Source organism: Zootoca vivipara, chromosome 5, assembly GCF_965207765.1.
Source record: "Zootoca vivipara chromosome 5, rZooViv2.hap1.1, whole genome shotgun sequence".
Lineage (NCBI taxonomy): Eukaryota > Metazoa > Chordata > Lepidosauria > Squamata > Lacertidae > Zootoca > Zootoca vivipara.
In genome coordinates, this window is record NC_142588.1 from 19,295,643 (window position 1) to 19,322,561 (window position 26,919).

The following is a 26,919-nucleotide window of genomic DNA, read 5'->3' on the forward strand; positions in this document are numbered from 1 at the left end:
GAAGCTTCCTGTTGTTGAACATTAGTAGCCATGGCCTGATCCACATATTTTTATGCACACTTTCCCCTACAATATGCATTTTTGTAAACATGGTTGGAGAACTGCGTCACAAAATTTGAACAAGTGTTTGGACTGTAATTGAAAACTAATAAAAATTATTATTAAGAAGAAATTGAACTAGTGCACATTTTGAAGGATAGCTGTATTTCAGTTCATATTGTTTCATGAAGTACAAATTTGATAGATTTGACTTTAAATTTTTACCAAATGAAATTTGTCTCCCATCCCTAGTAAGGAAACAGATGTTAGATGTACATTTTTAATTATTCTTTCTTTACAGATGCACATCTGTAAATTTATTGTCTCTTGCATTTAATTACCCAGGAAGAAATATTATTTGTGATAATTGCTCAGCATCGTCATGGAAGCATCTGGAAGAGTGGCAACTAATTTGTTAATACTGATACAATATCTGACATGAAGGCAAGGATACTGAGATTCCTCTTCTGTATTTTGAATAATTCACACTATTATTAGATCAGAATTTCATTGTCTCAAGGGCAAGCCCCCCCCCCCAAAAAATACATTTCCAGAGTGGAATGACAGGTACCAGAAAAGGAAGATATTTTGCAGACTGCTATTACACTGTTTATGCTACTTTTCCACTGTCATTGCATTCAGAGCACTGTAGTTCTACTATAATTTTGCTCTGCATGTTCCCATTCCAGGGGTGTACTTAACCTCATTCCACTCTGGATCATTCAAAACTGCAGAGCATGATGTGAACTTACATTACACAAGTTTATTAGATGCCAGACTCTCAAGAGTAAAAATACCCTGCAAAGTTTTGAATCTACACTTAATTCCATTCTGAAGGCTGAACATCTTTATCTAAACATAAGCTGAGTTTGGAATCTTTTGTCACCTGTGGGGATTTGATGGCACGTTTCCAGACAAATTTAGTAACATGCTGCTGGGCTTATGGCAGAGATTCTGAGGACAGAATATGCCTGATTACTTATTATGAAGGAAGTGCATGCCCAGCTGGCGCCCATCCTAGTACAATTTGCACTAAGCTTTGCTGCTCCTGGTACTAATTTCCTGTTCAGGGTCAAAGTGGGTGTGGCATCTGTCCAATTTCAAGTCAGGGTCTGATTTAAACCCTCCCGGATTGTAGCGTATCTCCCTGCAATCTGCACTCCATGATAATTCTCCTGCCTCTGGTTGATCAGTGATAGTTTAGGATTGTAGAAAGTTAAATTGTGGGACCACTTTGTGGTCTAAACCACTGAGCCTCTCAGGCTTGCCGATCAGAAGGTCAGCGGTTCAAATCCCCGCGATAGGGTGAACTCCCATTGCTTGGTCCCAGCTCCTGCCAACCTAGCAGTTCGAAAGCACATCAAAGTGCAAGTAGATAAATAGGTACCACTACAGCGGGAAGGTAAACGGCGTTTCCGTGCGCTGTTCCGGTTTCGCCAGAAGCAGCTTACTCATGCTGGCCACATGACTCGGAAAAACCGTCTGTGGACAAACGTTGGCTCCCTCGACCTATAGAGTGAGATGAGGTCCCTTTACCTTAGTAACCCTCTGCTTTATATGTAATTGGTGCAGACCCATTTAAAGAGACGATTCTGCTGCCATTGTTTCAGGTTTGCAGCCACTGAAGAAGGAATCTGTTTCTAATCCAGAAACAGATGTGCTCTTCAGGTATTTTTGGATTCCAGTCCCTATCAGCCCCAGCCAGCATGGTCCATGGTCAGGGATGATGGAAGTTGTAGGGTAACAATATCTGGAGGTCACCATTTGGACAAACCCCCTTCTAAATCTATTCATGTTGCTCAGCAGAAATAAATATCAGAGCAAGTTATATTGAGCACATCCATTCACAGTGATACTACAGACTCTCCTCCACCGTTCTTCTATCTCCTTTGGGATTCTGAAGTAAAAGACTCAAACAGGCAGTGAAAAGATTAAAGGGGTGGAAACGAGATTTTATATATATATATATATATATATATATATATATATATATATATATATATATATATATATATACACACACACACACACACACATACACATAACATAAAATGAATGATGTATGGATCCCTTTATGTGAAAGGATTCTGAGAATAATGTAAAAGTTTCATTGCATGATTGTATATTCCCATACCATTAGGATGTCAGAATGATAGATGCTGTAGTGAATAATAATTTTGGAGACATTTTACCTTGGAAGATGGAACCAGCTGAGGGTTAAAATTGTATTATTTATCTCCACCTTCCCTTTCTCTGAAGCAGATTCCTTGACCCACTTCTCTGCTTTTCTGGAAGAGGGCAACATTTTCAGTGAGATAAGCTATTAACAAGTCTTTAACAACAAATAGCTTTTTTTGCAACTAAACACTTCTGTGGTGTTAGGTTGCACACAGATTATTATATATAGGCCTATATATATAAATTCCTGTTGCACATGTTTTAACAACAAGGGATGATTTTCTACATCAAGTGTATAAAAGATATGACTATCAATGCTGTACACACTTATAATGGAGTATACCCCAACAACCTCAATGAGTAAATAAGCATAGGTTTTCACTGTAAATTTCTCTGTGCCACCTCCTCATACTACCTGATTAAAACCTCACAAATTCCTGAGACTTGCTTCGAATGTTTACCTTTTCTTACCTGATCTTCAGAAGGGTAGCTCAGTTAGTCTAGTGTGGCAAAAACAACAATGGAGTCTTGTGGCAACTTAAAGACTAATGATTTTATTATGGCATAAGGTTCTGTGGACTAGAGGATCCTCAAACACCTGAAGATAGCATATAATGCTTTTGATGAAACGAACTCTAATCCATACAAGTCTAACAGATGGTTCCCCCTTATTTGTGCCTGTAACCATGAGGAAACAGAAGGAGATGGTTGAGGGTACAAAGCTTCATCTTGCCTGACCAATCACTGCCCCTTCATCTACACTACCCTTGTGAAATTTCCTGTGCTAACTTGGTCTGGTTTGCAAGCTGCAACCATGTAGGGTCATATCCTCAGTTGGTTAGAGCATGGTGCTGATAATGCCAAGGTTGCAGGTTCAGTCCCCGTATGGGACAGCTGCATATTCCTGCATTGCAGGGGGTTGGACTAGATGATCCTCAGGGTCCCTTCCAACTCTACAGTTCTATGATATCTTTCCATTAAATCTTCTGTCCTCCATGCAAGGATATCATCAGGTGGGAAGAACCTGTGTATTTACTCCTTCCCTTGTTATTCTAATTTTTAAACTTGATTGTAGCACTGAAGGAAACAATCAGCAGAGAGGTGGCTGCTGCAGTAATAGGAAAACACACACAGAGAGCATTTTATAACCAGCAGCATCTCAATAGGGGAAAAAGGTGTCCAAGATAATAATAATAATAATAATAATAATAATAATAATAATAATAATAATAATAAATTATTTATTACCCCCCCCCCCAAAAAAATCTGGCTGGGTTTCCCCAGCCATTCTGGGCAGCTTCCAACAGAAGTATTAAAATACAATAATTTATTAAACATTAAAAGCTTCCCTAAACAAGGGCTAAACAAGATAACGCCGGTCTACTTCCTAGTATTGTAAATGGGAAGAGATGCTTTCCTTAATGTAAGTAGAGCCCAGGACATTGTTGTTAGGATATTGCCATAATAAAAGACAGCTGAAATTGGCCCTGGAAACAAGCCTGGAAACAAGGCACAGATGGAGGACACTTTCTCACCTGAGGGCCTCCATTGCCTTCTGAGCAACCGTTTGGGGTCACATGCCAGTGGTGATCTTGGGCATGCACCTCTGACAGCATACATTAGGAGGAGGGAGACCCGCCACAGCCTCAGGAAGGCCCACAGAGGCCTGCCTCAGGCCACAGATTATTTCAGGGAACCCTCAGCCCCTCACCCCCCCCCAAGTGGTGCCCCTTGTGAGGCACTAGGCACATTAAAACTTTCCCCCTAATGCCTAGGATGAATCCCACAAGCCGCCACTAAAACTACCCTCTGTTCTGTCAGACATAATACCTATAAGCACACTTCATTTCTGAAAATAATAACTGTAAACTGTAGAACAGAGCCTGAGGTGGGTTGTAAGTAGTAATAAATGCCCACAGATGATTATGATGGCTGCATTCATAGTAAAATATTGGGGATGTTAATATTGATAAGAGAAATATGGCAGCCACCCAGGCCCACCATTTGCACACAATGCTAATGGTAAAGGGCTTTGAAATATTTATTTACTACTTTTGGCAAGGCAAAATGTCAAGATGCACTCCCCTTTTTTTTTTGAGGCACAAGTGTCTGCCAAACCTGTCAAGATAATGCAAACACGTCACAAAATTTGTGCTGAGAGCAAAACACATACGGCAGGCTACAAATGGATTCAAGTTGGAATGAAGTGATGAATGTAGCAGCAAACCTTCCAAAATTGTCAAGAACTAAAGCTTCCAGCCTTGTTAGCAGACTAGGATCAACAGTGCAGGACATGAAGCCTTGTGGGTATAAGAGTTCTCCAAGGCATATGAGAAGAACTTAAGTATGTTTACTTTTAGTAAAGAAAGGGGGGAAAGGTTAAGAAAGGTCATGATGACTGTTTGGAAAATATTTCTGAAGGATTTATAGAAAATCTCAGTAAGTACTGTGCAAAGAACATGATAAGATATATCACTGATTGGATTCTTTGGTAACAATCCTCCTGTTTTTGTTTTCCTGCTCCCCTCCCCTCTGAGTGTTTTTTTTTGGGGGGGGAGGAAAGTCTGTAGCCAAGGGGGCAGACAAAAAAAAAGCTCTCTCTTTCTCTTTCCTGTTAACAATTTGTTGAAGGTTTAATAACACAATTTTACAATCAGTTATCATAATTAAAACGATAATTCATGCCATTTGATGTCAAGATTATTAACACAAATGACCTCCCATGAGATCTGCTGAACCACAATGAGGCATATTAGTATACACTTCCTAATAGATCTAGTCTTATTACGATCTCAACAATTATTGTTGTATTTATTTCAAAATTCGTTTGAAATAAATATAAATAAATGAAGAAGGTAATAATAACAAAGCTTTCTAAAAAAACAGACTCATTCACCAGGAAGAGTTAAAACATAGACCTTCTCTTTGCTCTGCATAATTCCAGAGTAGGTCGTGTCCAACTCTGGAGTTGCGGCGCTCATCTCGCTTTATAGGCTGAGGGAGCCGGCGTTTGTCCGCAGACAGCTTCCGGGTCATGTGGCCAGCATGACAAAGCTGCTTCTGGTGAACCAGAGCAGCACACGGAAACGCTGTTTACCTTCCCGCTGTAGTGCATAGCTGCCAAGTTTTCCCTTTTCTCGCGAGGAAGCCTATTCAGCATAAGGGAAAATTCCTGTAAAAAAGGGATAACTTGGCAGCTATGCTGTAGTGGTACCTATTTATCTACTTGCACTTTGACATGCTTTCGAACTGCTAGGTTGGCAGGAGCTGGGACCGAGCAATGGGAGCTCACCCCGTAGTGGGGATTCGAACTGCCGACCTTCTGATTGGCAAGCCCTAGGCTCTGTTAAAACCCACAGCGCCACCTGCGTCTCATTGTTATAGTATACCCATAGTATACAGTATACCTATTGGAAAAAATTGACATGAGTAACTCAAGTCTACTGATTTCTGTGGATTTACTCTGTGTATGATTTAGTTGGCTATCATCCCAAATGTAATTCAAACATAATATTTCTGTGGACAAATCTATTTTATAGTTTAGTGTAGGTGGCACTGGGTGTAGCTATATCTGGAGAGAGTCAGGAGTTTCCTGTTGCTGTTCCTGATGAAGAGAGACAACAAAGTTCATGTCTAGTTCCCTGCCGGTTGTGTCCTCCAATCTTCCATGATGGCAAAAATACGGACTGATATTACTTTTGGGTAGTAGAGGGATACAATTACCATCAGTTCAAAGTGAATTTTGCATCTTACCAAGATGAATTGGGTTCCTTTCAAGATGAATTGAGTGGATGAGAGTAGGTGGAGCTTGAGATTAAATAGATAATATTTTATCCATAAAGCTGCACACTGGAGTAATCACTATTGTCTACTGTTCTGTACAATGTCATCTCTGTTTTCTTGCCCATGGAACTGCCACAGGGAAATTCTGAGCTTGATTAAGAGTGCTGCATAGAGTTGAATGCATAAATATAGAGGAAATTGTCTGTGTTTTGCGGACACTAAAAATGTTCTCATTTGTATTCAGTGGCAAGCTGATATATTTGTGTCTCTTTTGGTAAACAAGACACAGCTATGTATTGTCAGGGGCTATCTAGCTGTATTTCTAACCCTTTCTTTCATTTACTATTTGGAAAATGTCTGCCATGCCACTGTTGGCATAAACCTCTTCCCCTTAAATGCTTGTTTCATATCAAAAGTGAGAATGATAAAGAATGGTATTATTCAATGAGTGAAAAACAGGGTTTTCCATCTGTCATTTAGTGTGAGGGATGGTTCTCACATTACACTTTAAAGATGCGGGTATGCTTTGATGAGTCATACCTCTGCCTAATAGATATGCACACCAAGTAAGCTTGGCTGATTTAACCATTCTTTGTGCAGTTATGATGATCACCTCCTTGCAAACCTCATTCCAAAATCTCACTGACTTTGGGCACTCCGATCACAGATGAATACAACTCCAGCAACAATCTGACCACATTGTAGCTAGTGCATGTGTTGATCTCAATGGGCTTTGTGGGTTTAAAATATATATATTTCCTCTGGTGTATGCAGGAATAGAACACGGCATTTTCAACATTGTCTATGTAGAATTTCCTCCCTATTTATTTAGACCCTTCCATTTATCATGCATTCACAACAATGTACTGTGGATCTCAAATCTTACTAAGATGGCCCCAGGTCTACCCACTGTAACCAAATAGGGAGACTGACCTTAAATCAGGCATCCCCAAACTGTGGCCCTCAAGATGTTTTGGCCTACAACTCCCATGATCCCTAGCTAACAGGACCAGTGGTCAGGGATGATGGGAATTGTAGTCCAAAACATCTGGAGGGTCGAAGTCTGGGGATGCCTGCCTTAAATCATGCCCATCTTTGGCAGTCCCTAGTTTCTCAGACTTGGGTCTCCAGCTGTTGATGGACTACAGCTCCCATCATCCCTAGCTAGCAGGGCCAGTGGTCAGAGATGATGGGAGTTGTAGTCAAACAGCAGCTGGGGACCCAAGTTTGAGAAACAGTGCCCTAAGGTGCTTTGGCCTCATATTTTTAGGGCTTTGTGGATTAACACAAGGCTAGAGAGGTGTCTCCCTGCACAGCACATGTTGTCGGTGGTCAAGGCATTGAGAGTGGCTGTCTATAAGGGCAGGCAGGCTGGCTCCTGCCCTGATGCAAGTGTGCAAGAAGAGAGGGAGAGGGAGAGAGACAGGAGCTGCTGTTGCCTGTTGCCGTGTCTTTAATCTGTTTTATTTAAACATACTTTTTATTAATTTTACAGAATACAAAAAAAACAAAAAAAAAAACGGTACATACATAAACACCTTTTCCACCTCCTTCCTACCCACCCACATGGGTCCTCCCCTGCCACAGAAGTATCCCATGTATGTGAACAGTCAGAGATGTTCCATTTTCTGTCCTCCTCCCCCTCCCCTGACCCCAAAGCCCCCCCCCCTGCCACCAGGGAGCTCCAGCAAACCAGGGCAGTACGCAGGAGGCCATCCATCCAACCATCTATTGTCATACCAAAAAAAAGAGAGAAAAATAGAAATAGGAAAAAAGAAAAAAAGAAAGGGCAAAAAAAGAGAAAAAAACAATACAAAACAGAAAAATTTTTCTTACATTCATGATTTTAAAACCATATTTTGTGGGCTTCCCCTCCCCCCCTTCCCCGGTTTTCATCCCTTTTTTATCATCTGCAACAGTTTCTTACTTTATAGAAATACACCTTTGTATCTTATACAACTTCAAATCACTGAAAAATCAAACTCCCATTTTATCTTCCCGTGCCTATTTTTTTCTCCCTCTATAAGCCTCCATATTTTCACATTTTCCAAAATCCATTCACTTTTAAAACTATAACTATTCTCAATTTAACCTTACATCCCCGATTACCGGCTCCACCCCCCCAATCCAGCAAATTCCATAATCAGCAGACCAGTTATAAACCTGTTAATCCATCCATGTAATCACAACTTCACTTTCCCTTCACCCCACCCCCTGTTTACAGTCTTTTGCCATCCAGGCCACCATACAGGGCCCCTGAATTTCTTCTCTTCTCTGCATATTTTTTCCTTCTTCCCTGTGGGCGTTCTGGAGTTCCAATAATACCAATCGTGCCCCCCTCAAAAGCGGGGCACTCCATCCAACTTTTTGTAGAGTAAAGTCATCATTTTTTTTGTGGTGTGCTTCATTTTGTGTTGAATCATCACAGTCCTCATCTTCATCTTTTCCTTCCAAATCACAGTCATCATCATTGTCATTCTCACATTCATCTTTTTCAGTGTCAAAAGCTTCATCTCCTAAAAAAATCATATTCTGCCATCACCATCTGAAATTTTTTCTGTAACTCTTGCCGTCGTGTCTCCTCTTGACATAGCTCTATTCTTGTTTCCCACATTAAGGTCAAAACAGACCGCTGGAACTCAGGGGAACACTTTTTTGTTGACATAATTCAATCCTGCCAAGGTCAAAACTTGTCACGTGGGGTGGAATATGATCACAGTTTATTTTCTCGACTCCATTTTAACAAGCTGGCTGCATTCTTCAAGTCTTATTAACAATAAAGTTCGAACTCACATTTCACAAACATTTAAACCAGAAAAGAAATTCCACAAAGTCCAGAAATAGAAAATGAAATAAAAATTGACTCATAAATCCTGATCAACTCACTGGGTTGCCTGGGCTGCCGGCTCCCGAGGAAAAGAAAGATTTTTCTCAGTCTTTACCTCTTGCTGCAGGGCAGTCATAAACCACAGTCTCTCTCCCCTTCTCACCCTGCATCAAAGGGGAGATTCTCTTTGATGCCTTTGAGGGATCCTTTGAGTTGCAAATCTTCTGTTTATGGCTTCGGGTTTCTATTTACTGTCTCTTTTGTTGCCGTGGGGGGGGGTGGCTTCCTCTTTTCTCCCCTCTCTCCCAGATCCAAATCGTGAGGTTACTTACAATCTTTTCCAATCGTTTTATTTTCGGAAGAATCCAGCGCTCTCCGCCTTCGGCTTGAAGCTTCTCCCTGCTAGAATAACGTTGCCGCTCAAAATGGCCCCCGCGACTTCTACCCTCCTCGCTCCGGAGCTCTTATTAGAGCTAACCGAAGAGTTGGGGAGTCCGGATTTGGGCTGTGCCGAGCAAATTGCCCCCGGGACGCCCTTCCCGAGGTTCTAAGGGGCGCAGCGTCGCTCTCGCTGCCCTCCCCACTCCTAGCAGGGACGGGCCGTCTCGGAGACGAGACGAGACCCCGCCGATCGGCGCTGGCGCTGAACCCGGAAGCCCCTGCCGTGTCTTTAATCTGAACTACAGGACCTTGAGTTAGAATGTCACCTAGAGGCGAGAGTCAAGTTGAGTTCTGCTTTTCCGTCTTTGTGAATGAAGGTTCTGTGTGAATGGTGGTTGGCTAAGGGGTAGAGCCGGTGGGAAGAAGAACCCTCTCCTAGGGCGACAACTGCAGGTAGGACTGGGGGCGAGGGCTGTGTGGAAGGGCTGAAAACCATTGTCAGTCAGAGGGGTGAAGTATGTGGCACACTGTTCTGCCTGAGGATAAGGCAGCTTCTTGCTCTGTCGTGAATGCTCATCTATCAGCTGTACTTCAATGAATGGACATGTGGTGATACAGATGTTCCAAAGCCGGAACAGCCGCTTCCCAGTTCCTAAATTGTGCCTCTTTGTCCATGCTGTAGAAGGGCAGATCTGGGTATTGTGGGCATCTACTTGGGATTAATTTTGATTGCCATGTTTTTTATGCACCAAAACATTCTGCTGAGTTTTGCAGTCATATGGATTTGAGGTTGTGCCTCTGACGGAAAATTATTTGATCTTGTCAGTTCACTTTCATCCAAGGCTTCTCTTTAGTATTATATAATTTAATTGGTGCAACTGTATTTTCAGATGTGGATTGCCCCCCCCCCAGCAGATTGTCCTTTTGTATGCTGTTGGTGGATTTTTGTCATTGTCTTGTTGGGCTGTGATGTGATGAAAGGGGGCCATGCCAGGGAGAAGGTGTCTTCTTATCTATTTGTCCCCATGTCAGTTTTAGTTTATTGGTTATTTTTTTCTAGTAAGGCTGTTTCCCATATTATTTGGTACCATTGGTCCATGCTTACTCCTGACAAGTCTTTCCAGTGCCTGGCTATGATGGTTCTGGCTGCTGAGAGTAGGTGGGTTATGAGTTCTTTGTGGTGTAGATGGGCATTATTGTCTTGGAAGATGTTTAGTAGGGTCAGTTCTGGGGTGATTTCTAATACTTGCTTAGTTGTTTTACATATTTCTCGTATAGCTGTTGTCCAGGATAGTTGGATTTTGGGGCACTCCCGCCACATGTGAAGGTACATGCCTGTGGAGGTGTGAAGGTGAACCCTCTCCAGCATTTTGGTGAGGTTCCTGGGCGTATTAGCACTAGTTTTCTTGGTGTTAGGTACCACCTGTAGGTGAGTTTCAGAGTGAGTTATTTTCTTGTCATTGATATGGATTTAAAGGGGTTTTTAGATCACATTCTGGTCCATTGAGTGGGGTTAATCTCATAGCCTATGTCATCCTCCCATTGTTTTTTTATTTCATCTAGGTGGTTCATGGGATTTTGGAGTAGTATTTTGTATATTGTGGAGCATTCCTTTTCTGTGTCTTGTTAGGAGGAGGTTATCAAAGCTTGTCAAGAGCCTAGTTTCTGCTGATTTTACTGCTGGATTGTTTAAGCGGGCATCTAATTGGTGGTGTGCTAACCGGGGCATTTGGGTGTCCTCTAGTTTGTCCTGTATTTCTTGTGTTGACAAAGGCTTGTTATTTTTAAAAGCAAGCCGTCCATTCTGAAAATATTCTGAAAACTAAAGTTATTCCTGAAAGTTTACTATTTTCCATGCACTTTTTCTGGAATTGAAATCAGAAGCACCTGAAACATAAATAACAGCTGGGGGAGGACTGATTTTCACCCCCTCCACTACTCTGCCTAAGAATGACATCAATTAAGACTGTCCAGCTTCTCAGTTCTTTACTAACTATTTCAGTGGGCATGTAAGGTTTCATAAGGCATACAAATTATGTAGGTTCTTTCGGAATCTGAACCCCTCTGTAGCTGATTGATTTAAAGTTTAGGTGTCATCCACAGTGCACACTTGATCTGCTTATGCCCCTTGGGGCAATATTTTCATAAAAAGGGATTCAGATATCGCATAGTTAATTTTTAACCCGACAACCCTCCACAGCACACCAATTCATCCCCTATCCTTTTCTTCTGGGATATTGTCACAAAATCCTACAATACTTGTACAATCCTACAATTGACCAGAGTCAATAATGGACAGATAAAATAAAATGAAATACAGTACTTATATGGAGAAGAAACCCCTCTGTTAAACTACTCTCATCCCTTTTAAAAGTTCCTTGTCCATCTGCAGCCACAACAGAAACTACTTTCAAACTCTCTAAGGAAAATAAGGAATAAACTCTTTTGTTTAAAAAGTCAGTTTCCAGTATACCTACAAATTTTGCCCATTTTCCATTTTATGAAATACTTTCCACAAAATTGTGCTGTCAGTTTCTGGTTTTCTCCCCACCCCCACTGCCTTTTTTGGAAATGTTCCATCTTTTGCATAAATCTCCAGTGGTTGTCAAGCTTATTTTTGTAATGCAGAAATGAAAGCACTGTATTACAGTTGAATGACTACCAGGGCATTGGGCACTTGCTGCCCTTCTATAAAGAGAATGATGCTCCTGAAATTACTATAATTTCACATTTCCAGAAGTAGGATTCACCCCACCCCCGAAATATGGTGTTATATCCACCAGAGAGTGGCTGTCAGATGAAATCTAATTGAATAGAATTGGATTGTCATTGGATTGCATGTTGAGCGTGCAGCAGTTTAAAAGTGCTGATTAAAAAATAGAATGTAACTTCTTACTATTTAGCTTGGCGAAGGAATTCATGGTAAATGGATAATGGGAAATTAAAGGCTATCTTGACGTACAGAATGGCATTGACTTAATCAAGGATGATGAGCCAGAGTAGCTGTTGTTCAGGCACGTGTGAAGATTTTAGGCTGTGGCAACTGTGGAAATAATGAGAACATTGTTTGCAAATGACCCTTCCTGAAATTTCAGTGCACTCAGGAGATGAAAATTGGTGACTTTAGCTAAGATGTTCTGGGTATACATCCTCTTGTTGTGGTATCACTAAACCTATGTGTTCCCCCTTTCGCCATTTCCATCCAACACTTTTGAAATGCTCCCTGGTTCCATTCTTGCCTGGTTGCAGCCTAGCTTTAGTTTCATGGAGCACCTGAGTATTTAGGGATTATAGGCAGTGTAGGGAAGGATTGCTTCTAGATTTTTTCCGGGAGAGGTAAACGCCAATATGAGAAGGAAGTTGAATGTAGCCTTGAGCATAATGAAGAGTGCTCACAACTCCTCCATATGGGCATGGCCCAAAGTAAGGGCTTCAATGGGAGAGTATTTCATAGTTTAACTATGTGCTGTGTGATCTCTATTTTTATCTTGCTTTTCTACTCAGGAGCTTAAGCTTGTGTGTGTTTTCATTTTCTCTGTCTTTGATTTTCACAACAGCCTTCTGAGGTAGGTTATGCTATGCTAATATATGCACATAAGCAGCAGATCTTGTCAATAGATTCTGGTGGCTGCTAATGAATGAAGGGGCCCAATCCACCTGCAGTGGACTGGGCCCAGGAAATTCTGTCGGCATACCCGACAACTACTACATGTCAGAGGAAATATTCTGTTGTAGCCTCCCCTCTTACATACTAGTTTTCTCTGTGCTGGATTTTCTGGGGCTGGATCCCTGGACGGTTGTGAATGTCCACTTGCAACATTTGATTTTTTGAAAGGGGGTATTTAGCTCCCGTAGAGCTGATATGTGACTGTAATTTGAGCACTGAAGAGTCATCAGTTAGGCAATACAATAGAACCATGCCATATATTTTGAATGTTTTCTTTTGTAGGACCCAGCATACAGAGTGACTTGTGTCATGTTCACATTTTAGAGGACAAGGTTTTGCAATAATCCTCTTGAAGGAGATCAGTTTTGTAAAACTGAAGTCTGTGTTTTTGGTAATCCCTGCAGTGGCTTTCCTTTCATAGTTAAAAATGTGCTTGCTCTGGTTCTCTTTAGAGCACCATGTTCCAAGCGTCCCCTTTCATAATTTAATGATGTTGTAACAAAAATATGTGTGGTCTTGGGAGAAACAAACAAATCATATTGTGTGAAAAACCTTTTCATCTTGTAACTACAATGAATGCAACATAAAGCAAACTCTGGAGAGAGCTTTTAAAAAAATATTTCTTCCACATTAATTAGCCATTTTTTTACCTGGTCTTTGCTGTTTGGTACTTGGTAGTCCCTCCCAGTGCTATTTTTTTTTAAAGAAAAAGAGGTGTCAGAACTCAACATGAACTTGTTCTCTTATAATGGCAATGGTGCCCACCTGAGAGGTGCCAGAACTCAGTTCTGGTGAATTACAGCTGGAAAAGGGTCCTGGTTTCTCTCCTGTTGCATGACATTTCAGCTACCCTCTTCTAGATGTGCTAAATTTGGCAAGTCATCACAGTTTGAAAGGGTTAAGTAACTCTACAAAGGGAAATGTTTGTGGTGGTAATTAAAAGTTCTCTCACCTTGCAATCAGCGGCGTACGGAGCCTCTTGGTCACCCAGGGTGTCACTCTGCACATGCGCACTACAGAGCGGGTTGCCTGGGGCGATGCTCCAGCTCTGGGATCCAAGGATCCCAATGCTAGAGCGGCGGCACCGGCAACCCTCTCTTAGGCGGAGCGGTGAGGGGCGGGCCACGGACAGGTGTCAGCGGCCGCTGCTAACACCCTTTTCTGGCCTGCCCCTTGCCTCCACCCCAGCAGGAAGAAACAAAGCATGCCAGCCGAGCAAGTGAGCGAGCAGCCAGCCGTCGAGCGAGGCTTTACTGGGTGGCAGCTGGCTGATTGCTTGCAGGGGGGTGCTCTGAGTGTCAGCAAGCTCCGCACACAGCCCTGCTTGCCACTCTGTTGTGTGGCATGTAAAGCAGCCAATGGAGCCAATGGAGCCTCGCCTCGCCCCAGGGAGGGGCAAGACAAGGCTCCGTTGGCTGCTTCACATGCCACTCAACAGAATGGCGGCAACATTGGGGCCTCTGCAATGGTGATCGCAGCAGCGGCAGCCATCATCAGTGGATGTAGGGAAACGCCAAAGTGTTGCCCCCCTCCCCCAGAGTGGAACCCGGGGCGCACCGCTCCCAACGCCCCCTTGCTATGCCCCTGTTTGCAATCTGGCTGACTCCAGTATTAGGATAATACTGACTAGGGTTGGTAGGGTTACTACATTGTCTCTGATGAGAAGTCTAGTGTCTGCAGCTTTCAGTTTTTACTGAGATCTCTGTTGCTATCACTATTGAGTGGTCATAGTGGTTTGTAGAATATGTGACATAACACCGGGGTGTTTCTAGCCCTAAAGGGATTGAATTGAAAAGTATTTTACTGATCTCAGCTTCTCCAGACCTTCCAAGTGTCCCTATCTTCCGAGGACAGTCCCATATTTACAGAAGCTGTCCCGGTTTCAGATTTGATCCCAGAATGTCCCACTTTTCTTTTGGGTGGTGGTGGTCCCTATTTTCATTTGAGAAATGTTGGATCTATGAAGTTATGTGACCCCCCCCCCCCCGAGCCAAGGAAAAAAGTAACTAGACAACATTTAGAAGACACCTGAAGGCATGGGTAAGCAAACTAAGGCCCAGGGGCCAGATCCGGCCCAATCACCTTCTAAATTTGACCCACGGACAGTCCGGGAATCAGCATGTTTTTACATGAGTAGAATGTGTGCTTTTATTTAAAATGTATCTCTGGGTTATTTGTGGGGCATAGAAATTTGTTCATTCCGGCACCCCACAAGGTCTGAGGGACAGTGGACCGGCCCCCTGCTGAAAAAGTTTGCCAACGCCTGCTGTATAGGGAAGTTTTTAAATGTTTAATGTTTTCTTATGCTTTTATATTTGTTGGAAGGTGGTTGGGGCAAACCAGTCAGATGGATGGGATATAAATAATTAAATTGTTGTTGTTGTTCTCCTTGCTGTTGTTGTAAAAATTTGTATACTGCCCTACACCCGCAGGTCTCAGGGTGGTTGTTATTACTGTGGAATAGGACATCACTATTTTCATCGGAGAAACATTGGAGAGTGACTCTGCAGTGTTTCAGTCCATAGTGTTTCCTAGCCGTGCCTGAAGGTTCCAGGGACCTGGGATCTTCTGCATGCAAACTATGCACTCTGTCTCTGAACTACAGTACAGTAGACCCTGTATTCTGATGGATCTCATCCTTTTATCTGTTAGATGCTGTTCTGAAAGTACTCCTGGTCTTACAATTTAACTTCGTGTAGACAGGATGTCGGCCATTGGCCTGATCCTGCAGGCTCTTCTTTATGTTTTCCTCACTGACCTCCAGTCCAAGTTATCCCCTAGCTCTACCATCCCTGTTCTTGTTTTTTGAAACCAAATGTTGGCAACCTGGTCAAGGGCATACATCTCTAATATGTTTCCCTATACTGACAGCATTTTTTCTCCATTGTTCTTTCTCTCCAGATACCACAACATACTCCACTGAACAATCTGAGCACTTTAAGCCATGCAAAGATAAGGATCTTGCATACTGTCTCAACGATGGGGAATGTTTTGTCATTGAAACCCTAACAGGCTCCCACAAACACTGCCGGTAAGTGTTAATATACTTGGTATCAATAATAACAGTGCAAACCACCACTGTATCCCAGGAGGGGGAGAAATGGGAAAATACTTAAAATATTATTCTTGATCATAAATGATCGGAAACCATAAGAGGTCAGGTCTTCTTTTTTGTGATTATCAGTGAAACTTGTAAAGGACAGCAAAGAGTTATCACTTGCATAAAATGATAAAAAATGATCTTCATAAGAAGGTTCTCCCAAAACATGGAGGATATGTTTAATGTGTGAGGACAAGGAAAACTGTATACATTTTGCAGGTAGAAGCTGTTGGGAAAAAAAATCTGCTTGTGATTAAAGTTTGCATTATGTTTGAAAGTGAGAGAGGAATTTTGATAACAACACATCCTGTTTCAATAGAAAAAGTATTTCTAATGACCAGTACAGTTTATTTAGCGATACTCAGTATTATATACAGGGTTGACTTCAGGAAGTTTGGGGCTTCTAGGGAAGAGATTTGTGAATGGGCCCTCAGCCACATACAGCAAAACATCCAATCTGTATTCAGTACCAAGTCCTCTACAAGGGGGTCTTTAACCCACAGGTCAGACTTTCCCTTTTTGTGATGTCATATTTTCCAGAAATCTATATAAATAAAAACATAAAGATAACCTTGTTCAAAATCAATAATCTCCGAAAGTGCTTGACCGATTGCTTTGAAAATTTGACACAAAGCTGTAACACCGTACACAAGTGGTTTTATATACCTAGATTATATAGATGTCTCACCTGTGGCAGGTAAAAATATGCTTTTTTAGAAAAACATCGCCATCTGCTGGATGTCAAAGCAGCACAGCTGAGGATGTAGCCATTGGCTACAGACTATCCATGACATCACAATAACATGGCATTGCCCAGCATTGCCCAGCCAGGAGAACAGGCCAGGCCCTTCCCAAGATGCACATGGGGTGTGCGGTTGGAAGAGAGAGAGGGGTCAGGGTGACGGGTGCCATCATGCGGGAGGAAGATGATGTCACACAGCGGGGGGACCAGAGAGAGAGGTGTCCTGACATCTAGGCTGAGGAATGGGGCTGGGGTGAGAAATGGGGGCGCTGATTGGAGGAGGGCCGTGCCTTTGGAGAGGATGCATGGGTCGGGTCGGGGGGGATTTAACAGAACATGCGTGTTTTTTGGGGGGATTGATCGCTTTCCGAGCCACAGCAATGCATGGCCGGGAACAGCTATTTCTATATATAATTATTCAGATAACCCAGATCCCTTTCTACTGCCGTTAGCAGGTGCAAATAAAGCATTAGTAATAAATTATATGTTTTAATCTGGTGTAGAATATTGTATGCCTTGTTTCTGTATATGCATAAGGCAGTATTTTTATTTTTATTTAAAAAAGATAGGGGCAGCTTCAAAGGAATGTCACATTTGCCCATGGGCAATGCTTGCCTTTCACATTTCCGCAGCTGAAAGAAAAGTCAAAATGGTGGCTCCACATCCCTGCTGTGGAGTCACTTGTTATTGTTTTAAATGAACACACAGCTAAAGCCTGGAAAACGATGCCTGTCTGAAATCTGGTGACTGAAGTGACTGATTCATGCTGCTTCTTTATAAAACTAGCCCTACCCATATCTTATGTCTTATGTCTTGTAGAATTGATTTTTGGATTGTTGCTCATGATTAGCACTGACTGTTAGATCACATGGTGGAATCAACCTCCAAAACATTTTTTTTTCCTGATCCCTTCATCGCTGTACCACCAACTTTTACAATCATGATTTGGAAGAGTTCCCTCACATTTCCACTAAAAAAAAGTTTCTGAAAAGGGTTCTTGTATGAGTGAGCCTATAATTTACAATTAATAGCACTTTTCAGATTTTGAATATAAACGTCCCCTGTATTCTTTGAATACAAATGCTTCTAAATTGTGAAGTTCTTATTGCTAGAGAGGTAGTAGCAGCAGGAGTAGTAGTATAGTAGTACTTACTAAATTTATATAATGCCCCACACCCACAGGTCTCAGAGCAGTTCACAAGATAATATGACTATATAAAAACACAGAGGCCTGGTTAAAGAGGAACATTTTTGACTGCTGCTTAAAGGCGGCATGTGAACCTCCCTGGGGAGAGCATTCCACAAATGGGGAGCCACTGAAAAAAGGGGCCCATTCTCGTGTTGCCACCCTCCAGACATCTCTCATCATCCCTCACCATTGGCTAGGCTGGCTGGGGCTGATAGGACCAGTCGTTCAACAACATCTGGGGACCCAAACTTGAAGAACACCTATTATCATGAACATCCACGACAGGGACAGAGTATGTCAAAGCACGTTTCTGGTTCCCTGGTTGGTTTTTTGGGGAACAGAATGCCCCACCAAAGAAGCTGGACATCGCTGCTGTATGGAATTTAAGAAATAGCCCAAGGAAGATTTGGGGCAGGGGAGGAAGAAGGAAAAATCCATCAAGCTTTTAATATTCTGTGCTGGCTGGCGATTTTGTTTTTTCCCCTTTCAATCCTATATGCTTCACTGATCATTCACTTCTCCCCCTTTATTTACTTTCCTCATATGACACACTGATTAAATTAATTATTCTGAATCATGCAGCGTGGCGATTTATGGCATTAACTCGCTAAACCTATCATAAAACTTTATGGGCACTTTAGGAAACTGTTGTATTTGTAGCCAGCTCAGACTTACTGCTAAGCCTAGGGCAGGGGTTGGTGGGAAGAGCTTTCCTTTCTCCAAACCACCTCAGCCCACATGCTTTCTGAGCAGAAAGAATCAGTGAGGTGGAAGCAACAGGGTGGTGGTGGAGACAGAGTATCTCTCAGGCAGAGAGCAGCAGCGATATAGCTGTGGCTCAATAAGCAAGACTGGATCTCATAATGGGGGAGCGGTGATGAATACATGTTCTTATTCATTAATATTCCAAAATGCCTGAGAACATTCGCGCATGACCCAGCCCTAAGATGGGACCCACTGAGTACAAGCCAGTTGGTTCCTGCCCCCACCCTCCATCCAGTTAAAACGTCATCGTAAGTGCATGCATTCCTCCAAGCAGATTTTGTGTTTGTGTGTGTTGTTTTTACCTATTCTCGGTAAGGAGAACAACAGGTGGTACAATATTGGCAGGAAATAATTAAATAAAAATGAATATAGCCATTATGTGTTCAGTCAGTGAATGTGTTCTATCAGCAGATGCTTGGCACTGTTTGTATTAATAAGGCTATGGATTCTATTGATTAAGTGCCAGCAGGGATGAATATCAGCCATGAATTGTCTTTTATTTGCTGTATTTTCAAGGTTGTTACACTTCCTTTTCCTTTCCAAATTTCTGGCATGTTCACTCGGGCAATTGCATCCTTTGAGTGGTGGGTCTAGCAGAATCACGCCGTCCCGTTGCTGCAGCAGTTCTGCTGCAGCAGAAATGCTCTCTTTCTTGTACAGTTTCCTACAGGAATATGTATAGCTGGACGGTGGGTTTTTATTTTCCAGTCAGGATTTTTGGTTGCCCCAGAATTCTCTGGGTAGGGCATAATTCCATATTCAATCTCTCCCAGTATTCTTCCCCACCCCACCCCACAGTAAAACTATCTTACACATCATAAGAGGGGCCCCCTTCATGCATTCACAATTACATGAGAAGAGCACTGGGATTGCACCTACGACTTACATGCCTCCAAGCAGTTGTGCACTGAGCGCCATTCATACAGCTTGTTTATTTTCTCCAAGGAGCTCAAAGTGGTATACACAGAAGAATAACTATTGACTGTGTGCAGGGCCACCTTTAGCATATGTGCCGCCGGGGTGCAAAGATCCGTCCAGCACCCCCAAATTTAGTTTAGCCCCCAAATCAACTTTTATCATGCTTATGTCAGACACCACACTCACGCCTTATCTCTTGTTTACGAAAGAAGGGGGAGAAAAAATGTGTTTCTTGCTTAGCATTCGTCATAAAATGAAGAAAAAATGCAGCTCGTGGAATTAATAGTGTGTGTGCTCTAGGCGCATTTTTGCGGAAATGGAAAACTAAAATCATGTGCTGAAACGCATGTATAGTAGAGGCCTAAATACTAAGTAGTTAGTCAAAGAATGACCGCTCCACACATCAATGGGGGGCAACCATGGACGTGTGCAGCCCCCTGGTCCCAGAGGTGACTCCCTGGTAGTTTGGGGCTGGCATCGCCTACCCAGGTAGGATGCCAGGAGTCTCCGCCTACCCAAGCCCAGCGTCCAATCCTGCCTGGGGAGGTGTTGGCAGGGGATGGCCAGGTAAGGGGAGGGGCTGTCCGGCTCACACAACATAATTTGAATCTTACCTCCAAGCACCAGTTGGTTCCAGAGCTTCTCCCACCCTCCACACCCTCATTCATGTTCTTTTGCAGGTTAACCTTTTCTCTACAGGTTCACAGGCACTGCTACGTCAAGGCTGCTGTTGAAGGGTCGGAAAGGAATTTGCCTGCATTGGCAGGTTTCGCCTTTCCCTTAGCAATACGTCACAACTTTGACGGTGTCAGGCCTTGGGCGGAATTCTTTGGCGATTTTCCTAGAGGGAGGGGCATGAGGTGGAGACCTCACCCCCTTTGTGGCAACAAGAGCGGGGTATTTGGGGAAGCCTTGACCATGCCAATAGGCGTCATCACTTCCCGCTTCCAGCGGTGGCGAACAGGGGGCGGGCTCCCTCTGCTTGAACATATGTTCTCCAGAGCCAGCCCCAACCCCCATACATGTGGATAACCCTGAAGCCTCCCAGAACCCCAGCTGGGGACTGGGAAGGATAACACCCAATAACTGAGCCTAGGGTCTCAGCCTAGGGCTTGCTGATCAGAAGGTCGGCGGTTCAAATCCCTGCAATGGGGTGAGCGCCCGTTGCTCGGTCCCAGCTCCTGCCCAGCTAGCAGTTCGAAAGCACATCAAAGTGCATGTAGATAAATAGGGACCGCTCTGGCGGGAAGGTAAACAGCGTTTCCGTGCGCTGCTCTGGTTCGCCAGAAGCAGCTTTGTCATGCTGGCCACATGACCCGGAAGCTGTCTGCGGACAAACGCTGGCTCCCTCGGCCTATAGAGCGAGATGAACGCCGCAACCCCAGAGTCGGACACGACTGGACCTGATGGCCAGGGGCCCCTTTACCTTTACCTTAGCACATTGTTATGCATCTTTATTCCGCTCAGCGGGTCGCCTGGGGGGGTTGGGGGACTCTGCCTGTCCACGCAAAATGCCAACAATTAGCGAAAATAAACTTTTTTTTAAAATGACCACTAGTCCTGTTAGCTAGGGATGATGGGAGTTGTAGCCCCAAAACATTTGGAGGGCCGAGTTTGAGGATGCCTATGCTAAATGGTTGTCTGTATTCGCTCTCTCTCTCACACACACACACACACTCACACACACACTGTGTGTGTTATGTGTGTGTCGTTCCTCAGCATTTCAAAGAAAGTGTGAAGGACAAAACAGTGCAACTGACAAAAGACATTGTCAGCAAGTCGCTTTCAAATGAGGATTTTAAATAGAGTTTATAGCGAGCGGCTTTTTTCCCCCCAAACCTCCAGCATACATTATTTCAGAGGCAGCTGGTGAAGCGAAGCTGCCTCTGGTGTGCATAATAAGACTGGAATCATAAAAATGGAGCTAATTGGAGGTGAAATAATACACTGAGTGACAAAAACAAAAAAAAAACCCCAAATATACTATTTTTGTTGTTGCTTTTAACAACTTCCCCAATCTGAGTCCAAGCACCTAGGGAAACTCATTTAAAAATCTACCATTGGGCACAGTTTGTTTGTTTGTTTTTTAATCTGTCTGGCAAGAAATGAATGCTGAAATATGAAGTTCCTTCAAAGCTGCTGCTGTTATTGTTTTAAAATGGGGGAAGTAAAGCAACGCAAAGTTATGACTTTGAGAAGCTAAATATAGATTGCCTATATGTCCCCACCCTGGCTCCTTGCTTCTTCTTTTTTAAAGTCTTCCAAGTGGATTGAAGATGAGTAATCTAACTCTGCTGAACCAAATATGCAATTTGATTAGAACTTGTTGTTAAAATGCCATTTCAATTCTTATTAAGGCCCTGAGGGTATTCTTTTTGAAGGCTTTGACAGCACAAGAGCTTTATCATCCATCACCATCCTTTCCAGCAGGGTGGCATAGTTGGTGCGTGGCCATTTTATTCTCACAGCAACCACGTGAAGGAGTTTCAACTGAGAGGAAGGGGCATTGCTAATTAGTAGAGCAATTGCTTTACATGTAGAAAGTTCTAGATCCAGTCCCCTGGTATCTCTTGTCAGTGTAGACAATACTGCAATGGATGGAGCTTATGAGTGAGAAGGCTGGTCTCTCCGGGAAAAGTCTAGCATTCTGGCCAACATACTACACTGACTGTGTACAGAAGATGTGACCAAGGGTGAGATAGAAAATAGCACATGCAAATTAATAAACTTCTAAAAAGCTCGTGTCCAATCCTCAAAACCTTTTTTTTTTTTTAAGTCTTGGAGAAGCTTCACGTGTGCATGAGGTTGGCTCTGAACAAAAAATGGATGGGAGTCAAAATGTGTGCCTACAAAACATCAGTGCATGTCTTTTTGGATTGCTACCATCTCGTCCACAAGCCACCACAAAGTTAGGTTTGCTTAAGACCACTGAAATCAATGGAATTAAGTACTCCTTCTATTCTGTAGGGTTGTGACATAGTGTTGGACATCACTTTAACTAACTAACTAACTAACTAACTAACTAACTAACTAACTAACTAACTAACTAACTGTATCTTGCCTTTATCTGGTGAAGTGGCAGTCAAGGTAGATTACAATACTGAAATAAAATATGGTATTTCAAATATAATGAAAAAAGTGCTAACGTAATCCTAAACATTCAAACAGACATTCCTCCCTTCTGAAAAATAAGTGTTTTTACTCACTTTATAAAATGCTTAGAGGTAAATGCTAACGATCCGATATAGTTTTGTTTCATGTCTTGCTTTTTGGTATACTCCGACTTGAAACGGTGCGAAGCATAACGTTACAGTAGATTGCTTCCAACATGTAGGTCAAACGGAACGGAAATGACATTACTGGATAGAGAAAAGCACTTAATTGGCAAGCCAGTATCGCAAGGTTAGTTAACTTTCACTGAAGGAAAAACACAATCTGATAGGCTGACACCGACAAAGATTTGAGAAGGGAAGGAGAGCTACACAGAAGAATGCCAAGGACAGCTAACAAACATTTTGTTGTTTATTTATTTATTCAAAGCATTAATATTGTGCTTTTCAGCTGGAAAGGCTCCTAGTCCCTGATAATACACATCAAGAAAAATAACACAGTCTGCTATTATTATTATTATTATTATTATTATTATTATTATTATTATTATACCCTGCCCATCTGGCTGGGTTTCCCCAGACACTCTGGGCGGCTTGCCGATTATGATTATGATTATTACCATTTGCCTTTCACTAGAAGGTCCCAGAGGGGGTTACACCAAGATCACCAGCAGACTATATGCTGTCCACTGGGTTGCTGCCACGAAATACTTTACTCTAGTGAGGAATCCCCATCCAGAATAGAACATTTAAAATGGATCACTGCTTAGATCAGGGGTCAGCAAAAAAAATTCCGCAGGGTGCCGGTCCACTGTCCTTCAGACCTTGTGGGGGACCGGACTCTATTTTTGGGGGGGGCAATCCCCCCCACTGACTCTCCCCTCTTTTCTCTAAAGCTCCGGATGAGCCCCGGTGGCTGCTTACCTGTGCTTTGCGAGCCGCAGGGGCTGGCGGCAGCGGAGGGACAATGAGTGGCATGAAGGGGCTGGCTCCGGAGAGGGGCTGCTTAAAATGGCGCTCAACCAACCGCGCCTCAACAAAGCCTAGCCCCCTTCCTCCTCTAGGTAGGGTGGGGAGAAGCCAGGAGGGAGGAGGCGCTGCCGCAGTATGTGTGAGGGAGAGGGGGGTGGAAATAGTGCAGCCCGAATGATCAGAATCTCTATGCCAATCCAGGCGGTGATTCCCAAACCATCCGTGGGCTGGATCCAGAAGGCAATTGGGCCGGATCCGGCCCCCGGGCCTTAGTTTGCCGACCCATGGCTTAGATCCATGCCATCACTGATCATAGGCGTCAACTTCCAGATAGGAAAAAAAGGGAAAATAAGGGATCAGCGGCGGCGCAGCACCGGAAGTCGCTTTTGCGCATGTCCAGAAGTGACTTCCGGTGCCGGCTCTGCCCGATTTTTGGTGCCCAGACATGGGCAGAGCAGCACTGGAAATCGGTTCTGTGCATGTCCAGACATGCGCAGAAGCGACTTCCGGTGCTGGGCTGCCCTGTCCGCATGTCTGGGCACCAGAAATCGCTTCTGCGCATGCTCGGGCATGCACAGAGGCAATTTCCGAAGCCAAGTGAGCGAGCAGCCAGCTGGGAGCCAGGACATGGCCGCGGCACAATCCGGGGGATTTACGGGATATTTTTCAATTCAGGAGACCAACGGGAAACGGATTTAAATCCGGGGGTTTCCCGCAAAAAATGGGAGACTTGACATCACATGAAGGCACATTATGCTGGGATGGCAAACCCTATGGTTCTAAATATAGTGGACAGGGATCCCTGAACTTATCCTGGCAGCATCTTTGTGATTGATGTAAAGGGGGGGGGCGTTCCTGTGTTTATTGAATGGCTGCAGTATAGAATGAACACAACTCCATAGCAGGACAATCACTTTGGACAGAAAATCTTGATGAGGATGATATTGCTCAAGTCTTTCTAGCAATGCCCGCTAGTATTTTTCTTTTCTTCAAACTTTTTCTTCCTAATGGCTGCCACTGAAAGTTTGTTGTGGACATGAAATTTCAAAACAATTCAAATTCAGAAGCTATATATTGAGGTCAAATTTTCATTCAAGATATGAAAGTTTGAGCACTTGCAACTTTTTGGGAGTCTTTGTTTCTCCCATGTGTTGAATTATGTCAGTGGTACAACAAATGTGGGTAAAATAAAGTTGTAAACTGCCTTGAGTGCAATGCAGTCACTTCCTAACAAAAAAGAAGAGCATGTGAACTATCAAATACTAATTACTATTGCATGTTGACTATCATTGCATGCCATTAAGAAAATACACTTGAATACTAAATCCCATTGCATGCCAGCTTTCAGTTACTAAAACCAGATCAACTGCCAAATGAGAAATACTGTATTTTGGAATAGGAAATAGAATGTTTCTGGGGAATTCGTCTGGGTGGGTTTGCATGTCATAAGAAGCAATAGTTACTCTGCAATGGAGGCAAAAACATCCAAATGTCTTTTCGCTGCTGCTGAAGGAGGGTGACGCTTCAGCTTCAGCTTATTTTCAGAACGCTAAAACAATTACCATTATGTTCAAGCACAGCCTATATTTGCCAAATTTCTGTTTTTTTGGGGGGTTGCCTAAATGCACCTGAACTGTCTGGGGGTATATTTTATATATTGTGCAATAAATCACTGAACACCATGAGTCATGTGTTCGTGTCTGCAGAATTGCATTTCATTTGGCCACTAATATAGGGTGGCATTCAACTAAGCTATGCTCAGAGTAAACCCATTTATATCAATGGAACTAACTTACTCATGTTAATTAATTCCAATGGATCTATTCTGAGTAAAACCTAGTTGAATGCAACCAATATCTTTGGGAGAGAGGGTTTCCCAGACAATTTTGCATTTCCCCTGTTCAATATTAATTTATGCTTTTAATTTGTTTCCTACCGTATACTCTATTATTGTTTACTGGTATATTCTAGGTTTTTTTATGTAAGTCTATTTGGAGAAAAAAATCGTTTGGAAAGTTTGCCGAAATAAAATAAATAAATAAGCCTCTCTCTAGATCTGCACATACAGCTATAATGATATATATAAAGTTTTACTGCCTACTGAGACAAACAATGTGTTTTTGTTACGGAGCAAGATATCCTTTGTTTCTCTTCCGGCCAGCCCTCCAACAGGTGTTGAACTCAGTATGCACTGTGTCTAGTGTTTTATGTAATGAAGCAATTTTACTTTCCACTGAGCACCTTCAGAGGATCTGATTTTGCTAATGATTTCCCTTTGGACAACTTTGTTTACTAAACATTTTAATTTGCTGAATCCCTTCCTATTTTTGTAAGCACTGAAGCTTGCACACACAACATAGTGCGAGTTATGAATTGCCAATGAAGGTGCAACTCTGCAGTCGCAGGATTATCTTAAAGGCGCAGGGCTGCACTGGTGGAATCTAAGGCATGGATGTTTTAATTCCAGGCATAACTCATTTAGACAGTTCAATTGACTTGTAATGCCCCAAAGACAGGAGGAGTAATACTCAGAGCTGATTTTCCGTTGTTTATTTCAAATAGTCATCCAGATTAATAACCTCAAAAGGGGGCCATAAGGAATTAAATAATATGCACATAGCTAAGCAAAGGTTTTGTTGACGTGCCTTGAATATATAATGATTATGCATTTTGTCATTCTGCAGGAAACAAAAATCAGGCCTGCAAGTTAATAGGTGGTGAATCAGAAAATTAGGATAGTCTGTGATCCCTAGACCATGCAAACAAGAAATTGTGTGTTCCCTTGAGACCTTTGCACTTGTTTTGTGGGTTGACACTTTATAATTTACAGACATGTTGATAAGTGATTGAGGAGAGGGAAAGTTTAGCATGTTGCCTGAGCTACAGGACAGCACCATTGCATGTCAATTAATATTGTTGTTGTTTGTTTATTTATACTCCAACTTTTAGCCTGATGGGTCAACAAGCAGCTTGCATGTTAAACTACTTTTGAAATTGCAGAAAGTTTCAAAAGTAGCTTGGTGATGTCATATTAGGTGTTTCTGATATTCAGAGTGATTTAAAACAGCGGCAGCAGCAACACAGGCACTTGCAAACTCTTGGACATGTGAGGTCTTTCACAGACCCTCAAAGTGTCCCTATTTTCCAGGGACAGTTCTGGATTTATTGCCCCAATTTCTGATTTGATCTCAGAATGTCCCACTTTTTCTTAGGACATCCCTATTTTCACCTGAGAAATGTTGGTGGGT

The 26,919-nt window shown here is 42.8% G+C and overlaps 1 protein-coding gene across 1 annotated transcript in view; it reads left to right on the forward strand.

The window, feature by feature from the left end:
- Nucleotides 1-15,780: 15,780 nt before the first annotated feature.
- Nucleotides 15,781-26,919, forward strand: part of LOC118096556 (pro-neuregulin-3, membrane-bound isoform) — a 327,593-nt gene continuing 316,454 nt past the window's right edge. Inside the window, exon 1 of the mRNA XM_035138508.3 lies at nt 15,781-15,906. The gene's annotated coding sequence lies outside the window, so the exon portion shown is untranslated. The remainder of the gene's footprint in view (nt 15,907-26,919) is intronic.